This window comes from Macaca fascicularis, chromosome 1 (assembly GCF_037993035.2).
Source record: "Macaca fascicularis isolate 582-1 chromosome 1, T2T-MFA8v1.1".
NCBI classification, from domain to species: domain Eukaryota; kingdom Metazoa; phylum Chordata; class Mammalia; order Primates; family Cercopithecidae; genus Macaca; species Macaca fascicularis.
In genome coordinates, this window is record NC_088375.1 from 118746496 (window position 1) to 118768900 (window position 22405).

At 44.3% G+C, this 22405-nt stretch overlaps 1 protein-coding gene and 1 non-coding gene across 3 annotated transcripts in view; one reads left to right on the forward strand and one right to left on the reverse strand.

Moving 5' to 3' along the window:
• The window catches only part of VANGL1 (VANGL planar cell polarity protein 1), a 53876-nt gene extending 50450 nt beyond the window's left edge, over positions 1 to 3426 (reverse strand). Inside the window, exon 1 of one of the 2 annotated variants that reach the window (XM_005542220.5) lies at positions 3313 to 3426. The gene's annotated coding sequence lies outside the window, so the exon portion shown is untranslated. Of the gene's footprint in view, positions 1 to 2692; positions 3178 to 3312 lie in introns of those variants that run through there. The other variant, XM_005542222.5, reaches the window with a different exon arrangement.
• An 18148-nt stretch (positions 3427 to 21574) lies between these two features.
• LOC123571131 (small nucleolar RNA SNORA42/SNORA80 family) lies at positions 21575 to 21708 on the forward strand. Its single transcript, XR_006695301.1, has one exon. It is a non-coding gene; the product is annotated as a small nucleolar RNA SNORA42/SNORA80 family (small nucleolar RNA).
• The last annotated feature ends 697 nt before the right edge of the window (positions 21709 to 22405 follow it).

Here is a 22405-nt window from a genome sequence, read left to right on the forward strand (position 1 = left end):
TGCCTAGCACATGGTAGGCACTCACAACTATCAACTACTACTAGTATTCACTAGAGTAAAATTCCTTCAGTTAGGAAGAACTGAAGGGGTTGTATGGCATAAAACTTCTCTATCATTTTCATTGAACTTATACACATTTTTCTGGTCTCTGCTACCACCTTTAACTACTACTATTAACTATAGCTAAGTAACAAGTGATTTCTATTCTGTTTCTTACAGGCCTCTATTTACCATCCCCAGGTTGGAAGCAAATGTCAGAGAGACCAGAGAATACTGTGTGTGTTTTAGTGGGTTTATTTGGAGGGGCATGGGCCTGGAAAGGAGTGGGCAGAGATGCAGGGCAGATCTATAAAACATTTTGAACTTGTGGTCTATAAACCATCAAATATCATGCAGGTCACTGATGTGAGGATCTTGCTGGGCTTATGGCATTTGTGACAAACCCATTGATTATTTTATTACAACAGCTTATAAATGAATGATTCTGGGTCATTATTTACAAGGAGAGAAAACATTAACATCGTTTTACTTGTTTGGCCAATGATTTCAACTCACCTTGCCAGAATAACTTCTCTCAGCTCCAGTCATGAATTACCCCCAAAACACCTCCAGCAACTGGGTACAGATTTCTGAAGAGCCGTGAATTAACATGTCTGGAGTTACGTGATGTATATTTGAAGGCAAGTGACTCTCTTGTCCCCTGCCAGATATTTAAACTTCAGAAAAATAGATCTCATGAGTACCATCTCCTCTGTAAATCTGATGGTACAGAGTCTAATCACTGCTGATCTGTAAGTGGGATTCAGAAGGACACTGCTAAAGACAACAGAACACGCATGTATCCTTGCATCAAACTTTAGTACTGCTAACATCAAACCAATACTGCTAACAGAAACATGGTCCAATCACAAGCCCACCTAACCATTTCCATCTTAAGGAAAATAGAATAGCATGATGCCCAAATCACATGCCCTATACAGCGAGACCCCAACCAGCTAGCTGACTTTACAGAGATGATGGTAATACTCTAACAGTTTCTAGTTGTCAAGTGTTTACTATGTGTTAGATGCTGTTTAAAGTCACTTACATGTAATATCTCACTTAATCCTCATAACAAGCCTTTAAGGAAAATAAAACATTAATACCATGTTAGTCAGGGAAACCAGACTGACACATGAGCCAGGGCTTGAACGTTGAGAGTCTAACTCCAGAACCTGTGCTCTTAGCTATAGAAAATTGACAGCACTGTAGCAATTACTAGAATTGTTTGTTTATATAGAGGAGTATAAGCAACAATCATAAATTGTCCCAAACCACATATAACCCCACAGAGAATTTTGCAATTTCAACTTCTACTCACAGGTTCAGTGTCCCAAGCATTGTGGGGCATTCAGGAGAAAAGAAATGAATCTAAAATAGTTCTAACTCCTAAGGAGCTCACAGCCCCAATGTGGAGACCTCCAATTAAAACACAATGTGACAAGGGCCCATCCCACCCAAATTGCTAATAAGGCCTAGGGTAGCAAGCACGGTGTGTATATATATGTGTGTTAAGGGGATGATGAAGGGAAGAATGCCTTCTTCATTCAACGCACTTATCCTTCAAACAAAGGGTGACATGGAATTGTTGCTTGGTAAAGAAACTTTAAATTTCCTTTATGGTTTTGTCCTTATGTTGCTTAATACATAAGACAATAAAAATGTACTGCTTGGCAAGCAGTCCTTACAAATATAACACTCTCAAAATTCTTCTCCCATTTTACTTACAAATTAAGTTGCAAGCAAGCCTCACTGCCAACATTGTTGACAGTGAAATTTCACACTTAAGTGTTTTCACTAATTATACTGAGAGACATCAACGTTTGGGAATGTTTAATGCTCATGGATAGGTGAAGCGTGTTCTTTCTTTGAACTGGAAAAAGAAACAGTTTCCTCCCACAAATCAAAGCCCCAACTATATCACATTGATTTAATTCAACTCTAAAAACTCTATAATTAGTGGTTACAGAAAATGGCTAATTACCTCTCCCTGTATTCAGACAATTTCTGCCATCTCACTTGCAGTGCCTGGGAGCTGTGTACTCAACCCACCCACTGAAGGGAGAATGCTAATTAACATTGTTGTTTGGTGATACAAGTTATAATATTTTTCAGCAACCCCGCAAAATTTATACACATGTCAGTGAAAATACCAATTCGTTACAGTTTGTTAGCTTTTGGACTAAAGTGCCTAAGAATACATTCATTTCTAACCAAAGCCAGGTCAAGAGTTTTAACAAAATGCACGGGCCTCTCACACAATCATCATCTTAAGGTGCTCTAATACTTCCTAACGAGCATCTAAGGGAGCTCACAACACCTTCGCAGTGTGGGCATTAGACCTGGTTTGGAGAAGTGAAAACTGAGCAACAGATTTCTCGGCTCCAAGTCTCATCTGCTCATCACCCAGCAGCCAGGCCGCGGCTCCGCCCTACTCCTGCCGCCACCACGGACGCGTTTAAATTTTTATAAAGCTTCACACTTCTCTAGGCGCGATGCTTGGGGCAGTTCAAAGACTGCAGAAGGAAATGAGGTCCTGCCGGTGGCGAAGGCTGCCCCGGCGCGGTGAGATTTCCTCCAGCAGGGACACCTTGGGCAGAGACCCGCCGGGCGCCTCTGCTCCACCCCGGCGTTTTTGAAAGTAAACTCCTACCTGCCTGTTGCGCTCTCCAAGGCGCAACCGGACTCGCCCCCCAGGCCTCCAGGGCCGGCTCAATTTTTTGTGAGCGAGGTGTGCACACAGACCAGCTCTGTCCCGTTTCCTGGCGAAGGGCCAGGCGGTGCCCGGGTCGAGCCCCGCCAGGGGTGGGAACCCCGGTGCGCGCCCGGCTCCCGCCCTGCACGGCTACTGCAGCCGCCCGGTGCCTCCAACGCTCGGCCACTCCCTGCCGGCCTGCCCGCCGCCCCGGCACGCGCACCGAAGGGGCGCACCCCAAAGACCAGCCAGGGGAGAAAGGAGCGTCCGAGGCGTGAGCAGGCAATCCCGCGACCCCAGGGAGTGGGGTGCGGCGGAGATCGCACGGCAGGGCCAGGAGGGGCGCAACGCATGGCTAGAAGAGTGGAGTCAGAGGAAGCACGACCCGGAGCGCTCCGGAGGAGGGGAGGGAGCTCCCGGCCCGAGGCGGGAGCCGGCGACCCGGGGTCGAAGTCCGGCGGGGCGAGTGCGGGAGGAGGGCGCAGGGGCACGCGGGGTCCGAGGTGGGGGCGTCTCCCAGCTAAAGGTCTGCCCCGGAGGCCGCCACCGCGCAGCGCTTGGCCTCTCGCGGGACTCACCTCCGCCCTGGCCGCCCGGGCTCCGCGGCCCGCGGTCTCGGCTCACAGCGGCCCCGGCTCTGCGGCCTGCGCTGGGCTCCTGGAGAGGCAGAGCCCCGCCGCCGCCGCTGCACTGCTGCTTTCCGCTTCCTGTCCCGGCGCCGCCCCGCAGCCCGAGCCCAGCCCTGCGAGCCCGGCGCGGCCGCGAGCCAAGAGCAGCGAGCGCTACCGGCCCCGCCGCGGGCCCGGCCCACCTGCAGCGGAGGGCGGGGCCCGACCGGCGTCCCCCTCAACTCGTCACCACACCGACCCCACACACCCGGGACACACACGGAGGCGTGCGCGGTCACACTCATGCAGACGGTCCAGGGAATGACACCTCCCACACACATTCACCCTCATACACACACTCACACTCTACACAGAGGCGCACAGCCCAGTAACCCACTCTTCTGGGCAGACACACACACTATAAACACACAGCCCAGGGATTGATCTCCAACACCGTCCCCTCCCCCCCCAACGCCCACATACTTGGAATCTTAAACTCACACACACACACACAATCATGCACAAAATTCAAGCCCTTTTGCCCTCACCAGCGCCCCAACCCACATATTCACATGGCTCAGGGACTAACCCCCCAACCCCACTCAACACACACTCATATACACACATTCCAAGAACTGACCGACAAATATCCATGTACACCATATCTCAACCCGTATACACACACTTAAACTCACATGTAGCCCTGGGAATGACCCCACAAATACACACACACACAGCCTGCAAGCCACCACAGCAAGCCTCTCCCCTCCTCCTCCCTTATAAGAGCAGGCACAGCCGCTAGCCCAGTCTCCTAGAAACTGCTGGATGAGCACATCTCTGCAAGCAGGTAGCTGAAGCTTCAGTGCTGATTCCAACCAGGTACTCTTTCCTTTCTGAGCCTTTGTGTCCCTGTCTGAAAAGTGGTGAGGACGCTGATGTCCACCTTGCAGGATTGTGGTGAGGATTACAAAACAGTTGGCAACGATTTTGATGAATATTTGCACTTTTCTTAGTTGTCTTGTGTTGGTAGCATTAGGGTTCCTTACTGATTATCTCCAGTCTAGCCGGGACCCAAAGCTGCTTACGTGGCAGAACTTTACAGTGGAAGCAATGTATGATGAAGTGCTGAATTTCCTAAGAGTTTCTGTAGGAGTATTGCGGGCATTTGGGGTGGGGAAACGCAGGCCCACCCTGACTAACCTTAGTCAGGGAACCTTGGCCCCAAGAAGCCCTCACTCCCCTGATTACCTCTTCCTCATCCCTTCTAGCCTTCATTTTCTCTCGCATATATCACACTTCCTTGAGAAGACACCCATATGTTCAATGTGGCTGATTTTCACCACTCCCAGCCCCCAGGCTCTGCTGCCCCACTCAGTGGCCTAGACCATCTGTCCCCCACCCCCAGCCTCCCAGTAGGCTCCAGAGAGCAGATGTTACTGACTCAGGCAGCCAGGTTCCTATAGGAAAAGCCAATTGTCTATTCACCCAAATCAGCACTCAGGTGCAGAAATGTAGAACATTATAAAAACATGTCTGTCTCATCTCTAAAATGTAGTACTTTCAAAGTTCAAACAGTCCAGGGATTTCCAGTTCTAGTCATGTACCTGAATAGCTCCAATTGACACAGAGATCTTCAATGAGTTTTCAGAAAGTAGTTCTAATTCACTTAGGTTCTTATTTCCAGCCACCTTAACAGATGATGTTTTGTGGGAAAGACGGGTAGTTGCAAATAACCTATTTTAAAATAATAAATTCACCTTTAATACCATTTAGAGGCTGGTCTTGGTGGCTCACACTTGTAATCCCGACACTTTGGGAGGCCGAGATGGGCAGATCACTTGGGTTCATGAGTTCAAGACCAGCCTGGCCAACATGGCAAAACCCCATCTCTACTAAAAATAAAAAAATTAGCCAGGCATAGTGGCAGGCACCTGTAATCCCAGCTACTCAGGAGGGTGAGGCAGGAGAATTGCTTGAACCAGGAGGCAGAGGTTGCAGTAAGCCGATATGCACTCCAGCCTGGGCAACAGAACGAGACTCCATCTCAATTAAAACAAAACAAAACAAAACCATTGTGTGGGTCCTGGGCAAGATGGCCAAATAGGAACAGCTCCAGTCTGCAGCTCCCAGCAAGATCAACGCAGAAGGCAGGTGATTTCTGCATTTCCAACTGAGGTACCCAGCTTATCTCATTGGGACTGGTTAGACAGTGGGTGCAGCCCACAGAGGGTGAGCTGAAGCAGGGTGGGGGCATCGCCTTACCTGGGAAGTGCAAGGGGTTGGGGAACTCCCTCCCTAGCCAAGGGAAACCATGAGGGACTGTGCTGTGAAGAACAGTGCATTCCAGCCCAGATACTATGCTTTTCCCATGGTCTTCACAACCCACAGACCAGGAGAGTCCCTCGGGTGCCTACGCCACCAGAGCCCTGGGCGGCCGTTTGGGCAGACACTGAGATAGCTGCAGGAGTTTGTTTTTCATACCCCAGTGGCTCCTGGAATGCCAGTGAGACAGAACTGTTCACTCCCCTGGAAAGGGGGCTGAAGCCGGGAAGCCAAGTGGTCTAGCTCAGCGGATCCCACCCCTACGGAGCCCAACAAGCTAAGATCCACTGACTTGCAATTCTCGTTGCCAGCACAGCAGTCTGAAGTCGACCTGGGACGCTGGAGCTTGTTGAGGGGAGGGGCGTCCGCCATTACTGAGGCTTGAGTAGATGATTTCCCCCTCACAATGTAAACAAAGCCAGTGGAAAGTTTGAACCGAGCAGAGCCCGCTGAAGCTCCACAAAGCCACTGTAGCCAGACTTTCTCTCTAGATTCCTCCACTCTGGGCAGGGCATGTCTCAAAGAAAGGCAGCAGCCCCAGTCAGGGGCTTATAGATAAAATGCCCATCTCTCTGGAATGGAGCAGCTGGAGAAAGGGGTGGCTGTGGGGGCAGCTTCAGCAGACTTAAATGTTCTTGCCTGCCGGCTCTGAAGAGAGCAGCAGATCTCCTAGCACAGCACTCGAGCTCTGCTGAGGGACAGACTGGCTCCTCAAGTGGGTCCCTGACCCCTGTGCCTCCTTACTGGGAGACACCTCCCAGCAGTAGTTGACAGACACTTCATACAGGAGAGCTCTGGCTGGCATCTGGCAGGTGCCCCTCTGGGACAAAGCTTCCAGAGGAAGGAACAGGGAGCAGTCTTTGCTGTTCTGCAGCCTCTGCTGGTGATACCCAAGCAAACACAGTCTGGAGTGGACTTCCAGCAAACTCCAGCAGACCTGCAGCAGAGGGGCCTGACTGTTAAAAGGAAAACTAACGAACAGAAAGGAATAGCATCAATATCAACAAAAAAGACATCCACACAAAAACCTCATCCAAAGGTCACCAACGTCAAAGACCAAAGGTAGATAAATCCGCAAAGATGAGGAAAAACCAGCATAAAAAGACTGAAAATTCCAAAAACCAGAACACCTTTTCTCCTCCAAAGGATCACAACTCCTCACCATCAAGGGAACAAAACTGGATGGAGAATGAGTTTGGCAAATTGACAGAAGTAGGCTTCAGAAGGTGGGTAATAACAAACTCCTCCAAGCTAAAGGAACATGTTCTAACCCAATACAAGGAAGCTAAGAACCTTGAAAAAAAGTTAGAGGAATTGCTAACTAGAATAACCAGTTTAAAGAAGAACATAAATGACCTGATGGAGCTCAAAAACATAGCATGAGAACTTTGTGAAGCATACACAAGTATCAATAGCCGAATCGACCAAGCAGAAGAAAGGATATCAGAGACTGAAGATCAACTTAATGAAATAAAGCAGGAAAACAAGATTAGAGAAAAAGAATGAAAAGGAATGAACAAAGCCTCCAACAAATATGGGACTATGTGAAAAGAGCAAACCTACATTTGATTGGTGTACCTGAAAGTGTTGGGGAGAATGGAACCAAGTTGGAAAACACTCTTCAGGATATTATCCAGGAGAACTTCCCCAACTTAGCAAGACAGGCCAACATTCAAATTCAGGAAATACAGGGAACACCACAAAGATACTCCTCAAGAAGAGCAACCCCAAGACATATAATCATCAGATTCACCAAGGTTGGAATGAAGGGAAAAAATGTTAAGGGCAGCCAGAGAGAAAGGTTGGGTTACCCACAAAGGAAAGCCCATCAGACTAACAATGGATCTCTCTGCAGAAACCCTACACGCCAGAAGAGAGTGGGGGCCAATATTCAACTTGCTTAAAGAAAAGAATTTTCAACGCAAAATTTCATATCCAGCCAAACTAAGCTTCATAAGTGAAGGAGAAATAGAATCCTTTACAGAGAAGCAAATGCTGAGACATTTTGTCACCACCAGGCCTACCTTACAAGAGCTCCTGAAGGAAGCACTAAATATGGAAAGGAAAAACCAGTACCAACCACTGCAAAAACATACCAAATTGTAAAGACCATTGACACTGTGAAGAAACTGCATCAACTAATGGGCAAAATAGCCAGTTAGCATCATAATGAAACGATCAAATTCACACATAACAATATTAACCTTAAATGTAAATGGGCTAATTAATGCCCCAATTAAAAGATACAGACTGGCAAATTGGATAAAGAGTCAAGACCCATCAGTGTGCTGTATTCAGGAGACCCATATTATGTGCAAAGACACAAATAGGCTCAAAATAAAGGGATGGAGGAATATTTACCAAGCAAATGGAAAGCAAAAACAAGCAGGGTTGCAATCCTAGTCTCTGATAAAACAGACTTTAAACCAACAAAGATCAAAAAACACAAAGACGGATATTACATAATGGTAAAGGGATCAATGCAACGAGAAGAGCTAACTATCTTAAATATATATGCACCCAATACAGGAGCACCAGATTCATAAAGCAAATTCATAGAGACGTACAAAGAGACTTAGACTGCCACACAATAATAGTGGGAGATTTTAACACCCCACTGTCAATATTAGACAGATCAATGAGACAGAAAATTAGCAAGGATATTCAGGACTTGAACTCATCTCTGGACCAAGCAGACCTAATAGACATCTATAGAACTCTCCACCCCAAATCAACAGAATATACATTCTTGTCAGCACCACATCACACTTATTCTAAAATTGACCACATAATTGGAAGTGAAACACTCCTCAGCAAATGCAAAAGAATGGAAATCATAACAAACAGTCTCTCAGACCACAGTGCAATCAAATTAGAACTCAGGATTAAGAAACTCACTCAAAACTTCACTACTACATGGAAACTGAACAACCTGCTCCTGAATGACTACTGGGTAAATAATGAAATTAAGGCAGAAATAAATAAGTTCTTTGAAACCAATGAGAACAAAGATAAAGGTACCAGAATCTCTGGTACACAGCTAAAGCACTGTTCAGAGGGAAATTTATAGCACTTAATGTCCACAGGAGAAAGCAGGAAAGACCTAAAATTGACACCCTAACATCACAATTAAAGGAACTAGAGAAGCAAGAGCAAACAAATTCAGAAGTTAGCAGAAGACAAGAAATCACTAATATCAGCGCAGAACTGAAGGAGATAGAGGCACAAAAAAGCCTTCAAAAAATCAAATAAACCAAGAGCTGTTTTTTTTTTTTGAAAAGATTAACAAAATACATAGACCACTAGCCAGACTAATAAAGAATAAAATAGAGAAGAATCAACTAGACACAATAATAAATGATACAGGGGATATCATCCCTGATCCCACAGAAATACATCAGAGAATACTATAAACACCGCTACACAAATAAACTGGAAAATCTAGAAGAGATGGGTAAATTCCTGGACACATCCACCCTACCAAGACTAAACCAGGAAGAAGTTGAATCCTTGAATAGCTCAATAACAAGTTCTGAAATTCAGGCAGTAATTAATAGCCTACCAACCAAAAAAAGCCTGGGACCAGACAGATTCACAGCCGAATTCTACCAGAGGTACAAAGAGGAGCTGGTACCATTGCTTCTGAAACTGCTCCAAACAACAGAAAAAGAAGGACTCCTCCCTAACTCATTTTATGAGGCTGGCATCATCCTGATACCAAAACCTGGCAGAAACACAACAACAAAGAGAAAATTTCAGGCCAGTATCCCTGATGAACAGCAATGTGAAAATCCTCAATAAATTACTGGCAAACCAAATGCAGCAGCACATCAAAAAGCTTATCTACCATGATCAAGTGGGCTTTATCCCTGGGATGCAAGGCTGGTTCAACATACACAAATCAGTAAACATAATCCATCACATAAACAGAACCAATGACAAAACCCACATGATTATCTCAATAGATGCAGAAAAGGCCTTTGATAAAATTCAACACACCTTTATGCTAAAAACTCTCAGTAAACTAGGTATTGATGGAACGTATCTCAAAATAATAAGAGCTATTTATGACAAACCCACAGCAAATATCATACTGAATGGGCAAAAGCTGGAAGCATTCCCTTTGAAAACTGGCACAAGATAAAGATGCCGTCTCTCACTACCCCTATTCAACATAGTATTGGAAGTTCTGGGCAGGGCAATTAGGCAAGAGAAAGAAATAAAGGTATTCAGATAGGAAGAGAGGAAGTCAAATTGTATCTGTTTGCAGATGACATGATTGTATATTTAGAAAACCCCATCGTCTCAGCCCAAAATCTCCTTAGGCTGATAAGCAACTTCAGCAAAGTCTCAGGATACAAAATCAATGTGCAAAAATCACAAGCATTCCTATACACCAGAAACAGACAAACCAAGAGCCAAAGCATGAGTGAACTCCCATTCACTACAAAGAGAATAAAATACCTAGGAATACAACTACAAGGGATGTGAAGAACCTTTTCAAAGAGAACTGCAAACCACTGCTCAAGGAAATAAGAGAGGACACAAACAAATGTAAAAACATTCCATGCTCATGGATAGGAAGAATCAATATCATGAAAATGGCCATACTGCCCAAAGTAATTTGTAGATTTAATGCTATCCCCATCAAGCTACCATTGACTTTCTTCACAGAATTAGAAAAAACTACTTTAAATTTCACATGGAACCAAAAAGGAGTCCATATAGCCAAGACAATCCTAAGCAAAAAGCTGGAGGCATCACACTACCTGACTTCAAACTATACTACAAGGCTACAGTAACCAAAACAGCATGGTACTGGTACCAAACCAGATATATAGACCAATGGAACAGAACAGAGGCCTCAGAAATAACGCCAAACATGTACAACCCTCTGATCTTTGACAAACCTGACAAAAATGAACAATGGGGAAAGGATTCACTATTTAATTAATGGTGTTGGGAAAACTAGTTAGCTGTATGCAGAAAACTGAAACTGGACCCCTTCCTTACACCTTATACAAAAATTAAATCAAGATGGATTAAAGGTTTAAATGTAAGACCTAACACCATAAAAATCATAGAAGAAAACCTAGGCAATACCATTCAGAACATAGGCATGGGCAAAGACTTCAAGACTAAAATACCAAAAGCAATGGCAACAAAAGCCAAAATTCACAAATGGGATCTAATTAAACTAAAATACTTCTGCACAGCAAAAGAAACTATCATTAGAGTGAACAGGCACCCTGCAGAATGGGAGAAAATTTTGGCAATCTGTCCATCTGACAAAGGGCTAATATCCAGAATCTACAAGGAACTTAAACAAATTTAGAAGAAAAAACCCCATGAAAAAGTGAGTGAAGGATATGAAAAGACACTTCTCAAAAGAAGACATTTATGTGGCCAACAAACATATTTTAAAAAAGCTCATCATCGCTGGTCATTAGAGAAATGCAAATCAAAACCACAATGAGATACTGTCTCACACCAGTTAGAACGGCGATCATTAAAAAGTCAGGAAACAACAGATGCTGGAGAGGATGTGGAAAAATAGGAATGCTTTTACACTGTTGGTCTGAGTGTAAATTAGTTCAACCATTGTGGAAGACAGTGTGGCAATTCCTGGAGGATCTAGAACCAGAAATACCATTTGACCCAGCCATCCCATTACTAGGTATATACCCAAAGGATTACAAATCATGCTATTATAAAGACACATGTACACTTATGTATACTGCAGCATTGTTCACAAGAGCAAAGACTTTGAACCAACCCAAATGCCCATCAATGATAGACTGGATAAATAAAATGTGGCACATATACACCATGGAATACCATGCAGCCATGAAAAAGGAAGGGTTATGTCCTTTGCAGGGTCATGGATGAAGCTGGAAACTATCATTCTCAGCAGACTAACACAGGAAGGGAAAACCAAACACTGCATGTTCTCACTCATAAGTGGGAGTTGAACAGTGAGAACACATGGACACAGGGAGGGGAACATCACAACCAGGGCCTGTTGGTGGGCTAGGGGTGGAATAGCATTAGGAGAAATACCTAATGTAGATGACGGGTTGATGGGTGCAGCAAACCACCATGGCACATGTATACCTATGTAACAAACCTGCACGTTCTGCACGTGCATCCCAGAACTTGAAGTATAATTTTTAAAATGCCATTTATTGTCCATTTTTCTCCAACGATCTTAAGTGTTCAAGCTGAAAAGGTAAGCATTGGAAAGCTCAGGAACTGAATGATGGAGGCCTGCCCTAGCTCAAGGTTACTGTCACCAAGTGGTTTAACCTCATTTGGCTTTTGCCCAAAGTTGAGTGCTCCAGCTTATCTTTAATTAGTAATAAAAGTAATATTGTGGGTGCCACATGCCACTTCTTTGTTTCACTAGTATATATGTTGCAAACTCAATGTGCGAAGTGGGGTACTATGCCCTGGATGATCTCAAGACTGTGTTCCACAAATGCATACAAATATTTCTCCCTTCTCATTCTCACAGCTTTCCCAAATCTTGGTATGATGCCGTGATATGATGATATGTATGTTTTGGTTTTCATCCACGGTGGTTCCTGGCTCACATCTCCTGTGAGATTCTTATTTCCTAAGTGACTAGGGCAGTAAGGATATCTTTTGTTCAAGTATTTGGCTTTTTGTCCTTGATTCCTGAAGCAGCTCTGGAAACAGTTTTAGAGTGATAAAGGTGAAAGACAGTCTTTTGTTATTTATAACAAATGCTTTTCACCCACACCTGAGCTTATGTTAATGAGGCAATTTTTGGGAAGTCCCTAGATAATACTTTGTAGGATTGGGGGAGAGACACTGGTTGTCAGGGAAACCAATCCTGTAGTCACAGGGTTGAAAGGTTCTGCCTGTGGTATTTATACATTATTGAGGAGATAGGATGCAAATAACCAATAGGAAGCAACAAGGTGAACATTCAAATTGAGTGCTGTGGGAATTCAAGCAGGAGAAACTGTTTTCTGTTTGGGAGACCTGCGGAAGGCTTCGTGCAACTGGTGGCTTTTCAACTGGGGCTCGGTGGATAGGAAAAACTTTGGTGGGTAGCTGAGAAGAAAAAATAAACTTAGTTTCTTCCTAATGTGCTCTCATAATACAGAGTTCTTTTCAGATTCCACTGTAGGAGTATTTCCCCACACACCAAGCTAGCAATCAATTCTGCAGCAGACACCAGCTGAGAGGAGAGGGGGGTGAAGGTTAAGCTGATCACAGTGACCAGTGATTTAATCAATCATGCCTCTATAATGAAGCTTCCATAAAAACCCCAAAGGACTGGGTTTGGGTAACTACCAGATAGGCAAACACATGGAAGCTTCCAGGACAGTGAAGAAGAACATATCCATGTGTCTAGAGGGTGGTGGAGCCCAAGTCCACCAAGATGGAAACTTCTGCGTGCCACCCTTCCAGACCTCCTGCTGTGTGTCTCTTCATCTGACTGTTGATTTGTATTATTTCAAATATCCTTTATCACAACATAAATGTTTCCCTGAGTTCTGTGATCCACTGTAACAAATTAATTGAATCTGATGAGAGTGTTGTGGGAACCCTGATTTATAGCCAGTTGGCCATAAGTTCCAGAGTCCTGGACTTGCGACTGGCCGAAGTGAGGGCATTCTTGGAGGCTGAGCCCTCAGCCTGTGGGTCTTGACACTCTCCAAGTCCATAGTGTCAGAACTGATTTGAATTAGAGGATACCCGAGTGGTGTCTCCTGCAGAATTGCTTGCTTGCTTGGTCTTTGGGAAAATCCCTTACACATGTGGTCAGAGAAGCATTCCATGTTGTGAGAGTACAGTAAGAAGAAACTGAGTTTGTTTTTTCTTCTCAGCTAGCCACTGAGATTTTTCCTGTTCATCAAGACCCAATTCAAATGCCACCTGTTTCATGAAGCCTTTCCCAGGTCTCCCAACCAGAAGACAGTTTCTTCTATTTGAATTGCCATAGCACTCTGATTTTTTTACATTCACCTTGTTGCTTTGTATTGGTTATTTGTGTCTTGTTTCCTCAATAATGTGTAAATACCATGTCTTATTTATCTTTTTTCTATCACAGATCTTTTCACATAGTAGTTACTTTCTAAAATACTTAACACATGAATAAATGACTATAAAATATTTTCGGCCCCTGGAAAGTTAATAATTTAACCAGAGAACAATCTAATTACAGAGTTTTTATATATGCATATAAAGGTTGTTAACAGAAGATAATACATAAAATGCTAAATGTATTAAAAGCACACTCTTTTAAAGAAGTTACTTAACCAACCTCAAGAATTATGAATAAACCCCAAATATCAGGAGGTAAGTGAGAAAGGCCTCTGATCTACAAAATAGACTGCAAAGTCTATGCCTTAAAGTGGAGAGAGTTGATAAACAAGAGAATCCGTCATATCCCACTTAGATACTGCTTACACTTAGTTTACTAACAATTCTAATAAACTTTACTATCTGATTCACTATAGATTAGCAACACATCAAAAAGAGAGTCAGGCAATGACCTCAGGAAGACCCCAGGGACTGCAAAGAGGATCACTATGAGGATTGTTTAATTCCAGAGCTCATGCCCTTCTCTTTCGCTCCTGGCACACTACACATCACAGAATAATGGCTAGGGATGCACAGTGCCTTCGTTGTAAAAGGCGAGATGGCCCTTCTGTATACAGTACTCTATTTCAGAAGACAGAGAAGATGTAAAATAAATATCAGAAAAATTTCCATCCAAAATGTTTGAAATGTTAAAAAGTGCCAATTCTTTAAAGGGTCATTTTCTGTAAAATCTACATATGTTGATTTTATGTCTGCTGGTTAATAATGCCAGTGATGAGGTGCTACAGTATGGGTCATTAGTGCCCAGTGAGAGAGTCACACAGGCCTGGATGGTCAGGGAAAGCTTCCCAAGGGAAGATCAATTTGTCCTCACCTTGAGGAAAGAGAAATGGAACAGGCATAGATGGAGGACAGTGGCTGGATCCCAGGTGCTCAGTCTGTACATGTTGAAGAATGGTTCGACAATGTTTCTGTTTGGAGTATGGACCAGAGAGAGGAAAAACAATGCCTGGTATTTACTCAAGGGCAGGGAGCAGGGCAGTCAGGGTCAAGATAAAGGCTTATGCTAAGACAAAGAGGATTCAAATTTGAGTGGCTAGGATTAGAAGGTAGAGAACCTGGAATCCAACACTAATGTTTGGATTTTTTTTGTTTGTTTGTTTTCCTTAAGAGTACGTGCTCAGGCACCACAGATAAACCTGAAATGTTCTTTCCTAGTGTTTTAAAATTTCATTTTTATTTAAGTTTATTTTTTAGAAACAGTCTCACTGTATTGCCCAGGCTGGACTCAAACTCCTGATCTCAAGCAATCTTCCCACCTCAGCCTCTGGGACTATAGGTGCACGCTGCAGTACTTGACTTCTGTGATATCTACTTCTGGTATCTACTATGTGCTAGGCAATATGTTAGCTACTAGAGATACAAAACTAGGTAATGTAACATTGACCAGTGATTCAACAATTAATTCAACAAACATGTATTGAGCACTCACTGTGTACCAGTTACTATTCTAGGCTCTGGGGTTATATTAAAACAAACTAAAGCTTCTGTATTCAGAGAGTTCATATTTTAGTGGGGAGAGATGGACAAATGAGCATCATGTGTAGTATGTCCAATGGTAACGAGTGCTAAGGAGAAAAATAAAGCAGGAAAGAACATGGAGAAGTCGGGTGAGGGTGCATACGGCACTCTCCCGGAGGAACTCAGACACTCCAGGGCGAGACTGCTACATAAATAAAGTCTTGCTATCAAATACCATAGTGCTGATAGTGCCAGTGCTATGACAGAGACCAGAGGCAGGATGGGAGCACTGTGGGAGCACAGAGAGAAGGCCTAGCTCAGTCTGCAGAAGTGGCATGGCTTCACCTAGTTGTGACTCTGGAACCAGAAGGAAAAGGGTGTATTTGGCAGATCAAGGGGGAGGGAGCATTCTGGGCCAAGGCACAGAAGTGTGACAGAAAAGTCCAGGAAAGCACATTTGTGGCTTCCGTGCTAATGGACTTCACAGGCCTGAAGAAACAAGGTGCTGAATGTGGGGGTGTTTTGGGGGAAGGAGAGGCAGGTACAGAGTGTTGAAGCAGGACGGCTCTGTGGGGTGCCTGTTGGCAGTTTGGCATCATGGGAGCATAAGGGAGGATCAGGCTGGGATACGGGGGAGAGGGTGGGGATGGGCCTGGAACAGGAGCAGCGCCAAAGCTCAGAGGGCCCTGCATGGCAGGCTTAGAAGTTTAGATTTTGGCCAGTCGCAATGGCTCACATTGATAATCCCAGCACTTTGGGAGGCTAAGGCAGGAGGATCACTTGAACCCAGGAGTTTGAGACCAGTCTGAGCAACATAGTGAGGCTCTGTTTCTACAGAAATTTAAAAAAAAAAAAAAATTAGCTGGGTATAGTGGCTCATGCCTGTAGTCCCAGCTACAAGGGAGGCTGAAGTGGCAGGATTGCTTGAGCCCAAGAGTTTGGGGTTACAGTGAGAATGAGCTATATGATTTTACCACTGCACTCCAGCCTGGGCAACAGAGTAAAACACTGTTTCCAAAAACAAACAAAAAAAGTTCAGATTTTATCTGGTGGACAATGGGGAGCCATTGGGTTTTTATAGAGAGGGATAAGATGAGCCGATCTGGACTGCAGTGTGGAGAGTGGCTTGGTGGGAGGGAAAAGTAAAGGCAGGGAGACCAAATGGGAGGCTGGTGAGACCATAGGAAGCCCAAAGAGGCCAGTAGGCCTTAGTTAATGCAGCCTTCACAGGCAAAGCTCAATCACAAATGGGGAACCAGGCAGAGGAAGAAGCTCAAGGAGAAAAGGTTAGTTTAATTCTAGGCATGTTGAGTGTAAGGGACCTGTAGGATGTGCAGGTGCAAAGAATAATAGTTCACATTACTGATCGTTCATTATGTGTCAGGCACTGTGCTGAGCATTTCATGTCTTCTTTATTCCTCACTACAACTGATGATGTCGGCGGATTTTACAAAGAGAAAAACTCAAGCACAGAAAGCTTAACTTGCTTGAGATCTACAGCTGTTAACTGGTGGGGCCAGGCTTTGAACCCAGACTGGCTGACCATAGATTCCTCATTTTTGATCCATAAACTATACAGCTTTCTAACAGTATAGATTTAGAACTCAGGAGAAGATAGGCTAGTGATAGTGACTATAGGTTTCAGAGATTCCATATAGCTGGCAATGCAGTAGAGAAAAGAATAAGAAGTGGGTAGAGGAATACAGACCGTGTGAAGCAGAGATAAGACAGGGAGTGTGGCAGGAGCTGTTGTTTTGTTTTGATATGAGCAACCCTGAAACCTTTGTATAGACCAGGGAGAAGCAACCAGACGGGTTCAAAATTTAAGAAGGGGTAACTTGTGGGACAAAGAAGATGTGTGATGGCGAGCACAGGTGGAAAGACTAGCCTTGTACAGATGTGAGACCGCTGGTGAGTGCAGGAGGTCAAAGTGTCTTAGTATTTGCCATGAGGTAGGAGGCAAAAAGCTCTGCCAGAATCAGGAAGGCAGGAGATAGTCAGCCAGGAAATAGAGACAGCTGGGAGAAGACATGTATCTGATGGCTTCTCAGGGCCCTTTGAGAATTTGATTGTCAATGGGATGGAAACCACTGAAAAACTGCACATCCCCCCAATTTTTGCAAACAATTTGAATGAATGGGCCCTTCAAATTGAGAAAATTGCCAAGGGACCAAATTGGTTCCTTGCAGTGGCCCTAGACATAGCAGTCTCTAACGGCTCTTCTGTGTCCAAGAATTTTTATCTTTGATGGGCTGAGTTTGAGGTGAGGGTGTGATGTCCAAGAGCAAACTTGAAAAAGCAGTTGAATGGTGGGATTTTCTACTAAATAGCCTTGCCTGGGTTTGAAAGTATAGTATATAAACAGGAAACAAGCTTGTTCTGTGCAAAGCCACTGGCCCACGGGAGCCTAAGCAAGCAGTCATGGTCTGCGGACCAAGTGCAGTGACTCCCAGGAACACCGGCCACTGGTGTCCCTCCAGGCTTCTCTGCAGGCCCTGGCAGGCAGGCCCACTCCCAGGCCTAGTGGCTAGTGTTACCTTGGGGGTTGGGAGGGACCCAATGTGAGATAGAGATCTCAGGTTGCAAAAGTGGGATCTTGCCAAGACTATAGCCAACCCCTCACTTTGGCAGCCTTGTTATCATTGAAAAGGATACAAGTCAAGCAGAGAGAAAGAGAGTCTGATAAAGACACCAGTCAGTGCATGTGGCCTCAGGGCTACTGGTGCTCCCCAGATGATTCCACTTGCCAGAGCAGTGCAAAGGATCACACTCAGGGCCAGTCATGGGCAGAGCTGCTCCACGCTAATACCACCTTCTAGAGACCTGGAAGTTTCTTCTCTAATGTTTATTTCATCTGTGGCATCATCGTCAGTAATTCATTAACTATTTATGAGAAACATTTGAATAACACACCACATACAGTGTTGAACTAATTATTTGGACTGACACCAGGTGGCATTATTTCCCCAGGGCGAACCAGCCTCCAGAGCTTCTGCCCCAAGCTCAGACTCTTTCTGGCTGTGGAGGAAATGCAGGCATGCAAGGAAGGCCTTGGCTCCTGGTCTGCAAGCAGTCCGCTCCCCCTTCTGAGTTACAAGTGGTCTCCATGGGAGCTGCAGAGGGGAGGGCTAGGTCTGGGCATAGGAGGACAACACAGTTAACCCATCTTAGCAGTCAGGCTTTGTATTAATCATGCGTATTTATTTTCTGGATTTCTGATGCTTTGACATCTGGAGTTCTGCTTCCCAGGACTAGTTAGTTCCTAGTGATAGTAAAGGCTCACCCATAAGCATCCTTGTTGTGCGCAAAGGAATCAATCCAGACCCTGTACCCCAACCAACTCTTTTATTGAGCTCTTGCAGGGGTCAGATACTGGGCCATTATCCCCCTGCCCAAATCATTCCAGGGTCAGGTACCAGACGAATAGAGACTGTCCTTATACCCCAGAGCCTGCTGACGTTATTTAAACTAGCCAATCCTACACCTATTTGCCCTGCTTGGCCTGTTTCTTCCCATAGCAACCACAATAAAAGCTCTTGTTCATGTTTCCTGCCTGCTCTGTCTGCCTCCCGGCCAACTGTGGTGCGTCCCTGTGTGGCCTTGCACAGCATGGCATGCGTTCTCCCCTTAGGAACTATGAGGAACCAACTGTCTTTTCAATGGCAATTGTCTCCTGATCTGTTGACCTCACCATACCCCAGTATAATAAAACCTACTTTTTTTTTTTTTTTTTTTTTTTTTTTTTTTTTTTTAAGACGAGTCTCACTCTGTTGCCCAGGCTGGAGTACAGTGGCGTGATCTCAGCTTACTGCAACCTCTGCCTCTCAGGTTCAAGCAATTCTTCTGCCCTTAGCCTCCCAAGTAGCTGGGATTGCAGGGATGTGCCACCACACCCAGCTAATTTTTGTATTTTTAATAGACACGGGTTTCACCAAGTTGGCCAGGCTTGTTTCGAACTCTTGACCTCAGGTGATCTGCCTGCCTTGGCCTCCCTAAGTGTTGGGATTGCAGGCATGAGCCACTGTGCCTGGCCCCATAAAACCTACATTTTAAAAAAGGGTTTGTATTCAATCTTTCCTGATATGTGAACTATATAAATGAACAGACAGAAGCAATTAATATTTATTGTGTTTTTATAACGTGTCAGGCATTGTAATAGTCTTTTTTATCTATTACTTATTTAATGGTAATTTCCAAAATCAAGTAGGTTAAATAACTTTACCAATGTCGCAAGACAGGCTAAACTCAGGTCTTCTGGTTCTCAGCTCAGGAATTTCCTACCACACTGTTTGTAGATAACTAAGACAAATCTCTTTTCTTCTCCCTTCCCTTCCCTCCCCTCCCCTCCCTCCCCTCCCCTACCCTCCTGTCCCTCCCTCCCTCCTCCCCTCCCTCCCTCCCTCCCTTCCCTTCCCTTCCCCTCCCATCCCTTCCCTTCCCCTCCCTTCCGCTCCCTTCCCCTCCCTTCCGCTCCCTCCCGCTCCCTTCCCCTCCCCTCCCCTCCCTTCTCTTCCCTTCCCTTCCCTACCCTTCCCTCCCTCCTTTCTTTCTTTCTTTCTCTCTCTTTCTTTTTCTTTCTCTGTCTCTCTTTCTTTCTTTTGTGTTTTTTTGAAAGAGATGGAGTCTTGCTATGTTGCCCAGGTTGGTTCAAACTTCTCCCCATCAGCCTCTCAAGTAGCTATGACTACAGGTGTGTGCCACCGTGCCCATCAGATTTCTTTTCTCTTTTCTTTTCTTTTCTTTCTTTCTTTTTTTTTGAAGTGGAGTTTTGCTCTTGTTGCCGAGGCTGGAGTGCAGTGGCATGATCTTGACTGACTACAACCTCCGTATCCCAGGTTCAAGTGATTCTCCTGCCTCAGCCTCCCAAGTAGCTGGGATTGCAGGTGCCTGCCAACACACTCAGTTAATTTTTTGTATTTTTAGTAGAGATGGGGTTTTACTGTGTGGGCCAGGCTGGTCTCAAACTCCTGACTTCGGGTGATCCACTCTCCTTGGCCTCCCAAAGTGCTGGGATTATAAGCATGAGCCACCATGCCCAGCAGATTTCTTTTTGTTGTTTTTTTATTCCCTTTTCTTTCCCTGATTAATGATCACTGTCCAATCCTCACCACCACTTTTCTACCTATCCCTTTCTTAAAAAAAAAAAAAAAAAAAAAAAATTCCTCTGCAGCATTACTTGTTGGTTTCTTCCCCTCCCAGGTGAAAATATGAAATACAAATAAATTACAAATTACAGACTATAACAAATTTTTTTCATTTTGATTACAATGACTTTAAGTTTGGATCTTAATATTTTTATGTTTTTGAGTTTAACAATATAGTCTTCAAACATGTACTTTGTTTTAAATGTTTTTTTAAAAAACATGAGGGCCATGATAGACTAACAGGGCCAGATTTATTCTCCCACCTGAAATAACTATGAATTAGGACAAAACATAGGAAACAACAGGATTCAAGAAATTGGACATCAGGTAACAAAAGACCATGATTCTTGAGAGACGGGAAACAAATTAGGTTTTTCCTACAGTTGTCACAGCTTGCTGTCTAGAGGGATTTTTTAGGTTGTACAGGGAGAGGAAACCCAGGCAGAGACTATTGATCTCCTTGTCTTGAAGAGGGAGGCCTTGGATTTCAAGGAGGCCAAGGAGACTAGAGTTTGCAGGACAGAGTAACAGAGATGAGAGGGCTGCAGAGAAAGAAAACCCTAGAAATCCACAGCAAATCCCCTCAAGCATTCAACCGAGTCCTGTTGAGTGCAGGTGTGTGAGGAGAAAATCCTCTGAACGGATAAGAGAGAACAGTACCTGGAACTCATACAGGAATGTAAATAGTGCCTGTTATGACCAGCCAGGCTGGAAAACCTCAGTTTATGGAGCACTGGCTAGTGTAATCAGGGAAGTATTGCCTCAGTAGTGGGACAAAAAGCCCCCTAGTTGAAACATTGCTCAGGTTGTGCCAAAGAAAGCTTAGAAGCAAGACCTGAAAGTGTCAAACTCTTCTAATAACTCTGTATTACAGAACAAAGTTCAAGAATATTTATGAAATTCACAAATATCTATCACCCAATAAAGCAAATGTACAATGACTGAGATCCTATAAAAATTACCAACCTATAAAGAAGTATACAGTAGAAAGTGAGCCATAACAGGGAGGACAATATATCAATTGAAACTCACAGAACTGACATAGATGATGGAAGTAGAAAAACAGCATCAAAATGGTCATCTTAAATTGTATCTCATATGTTCAGAAATATAGGTGAAAGATTAAACATGTTAAGTAGAGAAATGAAAGACGTAAAATGAACCCAAGAGCATGGTAATGGGTTCATTGGGGGCCCTTCTCTGTGGGCTTTATAGCATACCCAAGCCAGTGTAAACTTCAGCCTTGAACGATTGCCCACCCTCCTTCCCATGGGCTATGAGTACTGAAGGGGGTTGCCCATTGTCAAACAAGCAAAAACATCCAAGTTGAGCTTCTAGAGGTGAAAGTTATAATTTCTGAAATAAAAATTACACTGGATAGGTTAACAAAAGGTAAGGCATTGCAGAAAAAAATCAATAAACTTGTGGACATAGCAATAGAAAGTATCCAAAATGAAACACAGAGGGCAGGCCAGTCATGGTGGTTCACACCCGTAATCCCAGCACTTTGGGAGGCTGAGGTGGGCAGATCACAAGGTCAGGAATTCGAGACCAAACTGGCCAACATGGTGAAAGCCCATCTCTACTAAAAATACAAAAATTAGCTAACTGTGGTGGTGAGTGCCTGTAATCTCAGCTACTCAGGAGGCTGAAGCAGGAGAATTGCTTGAACATGGGAGGCAGAGGTTGCAGTGAGCCAAGATCATGCCACTGCACTCCAGCCTGGGTGACAGAGCGAGGCTATGTCTCAAAAAAAGAAACATAGAAAAAATTTAAAAAGTGAACAGGGCATCAGTAAGTCATGGGTATAATATACAGGTACTAGGGATTTTCCAGGAAGGGGATAGAAAAAATAAATAATGGCTCCCAACTTTTCAAATATCATGAAAATGATAAACTCTCAGATTCAAGAAACTCAGTGAAACATGAAGAAAATGACACCCAAATCCATCAGCATCAAATTGCTCAAAGCTAGTAACAAAGGGAAAAACATCTGGGGG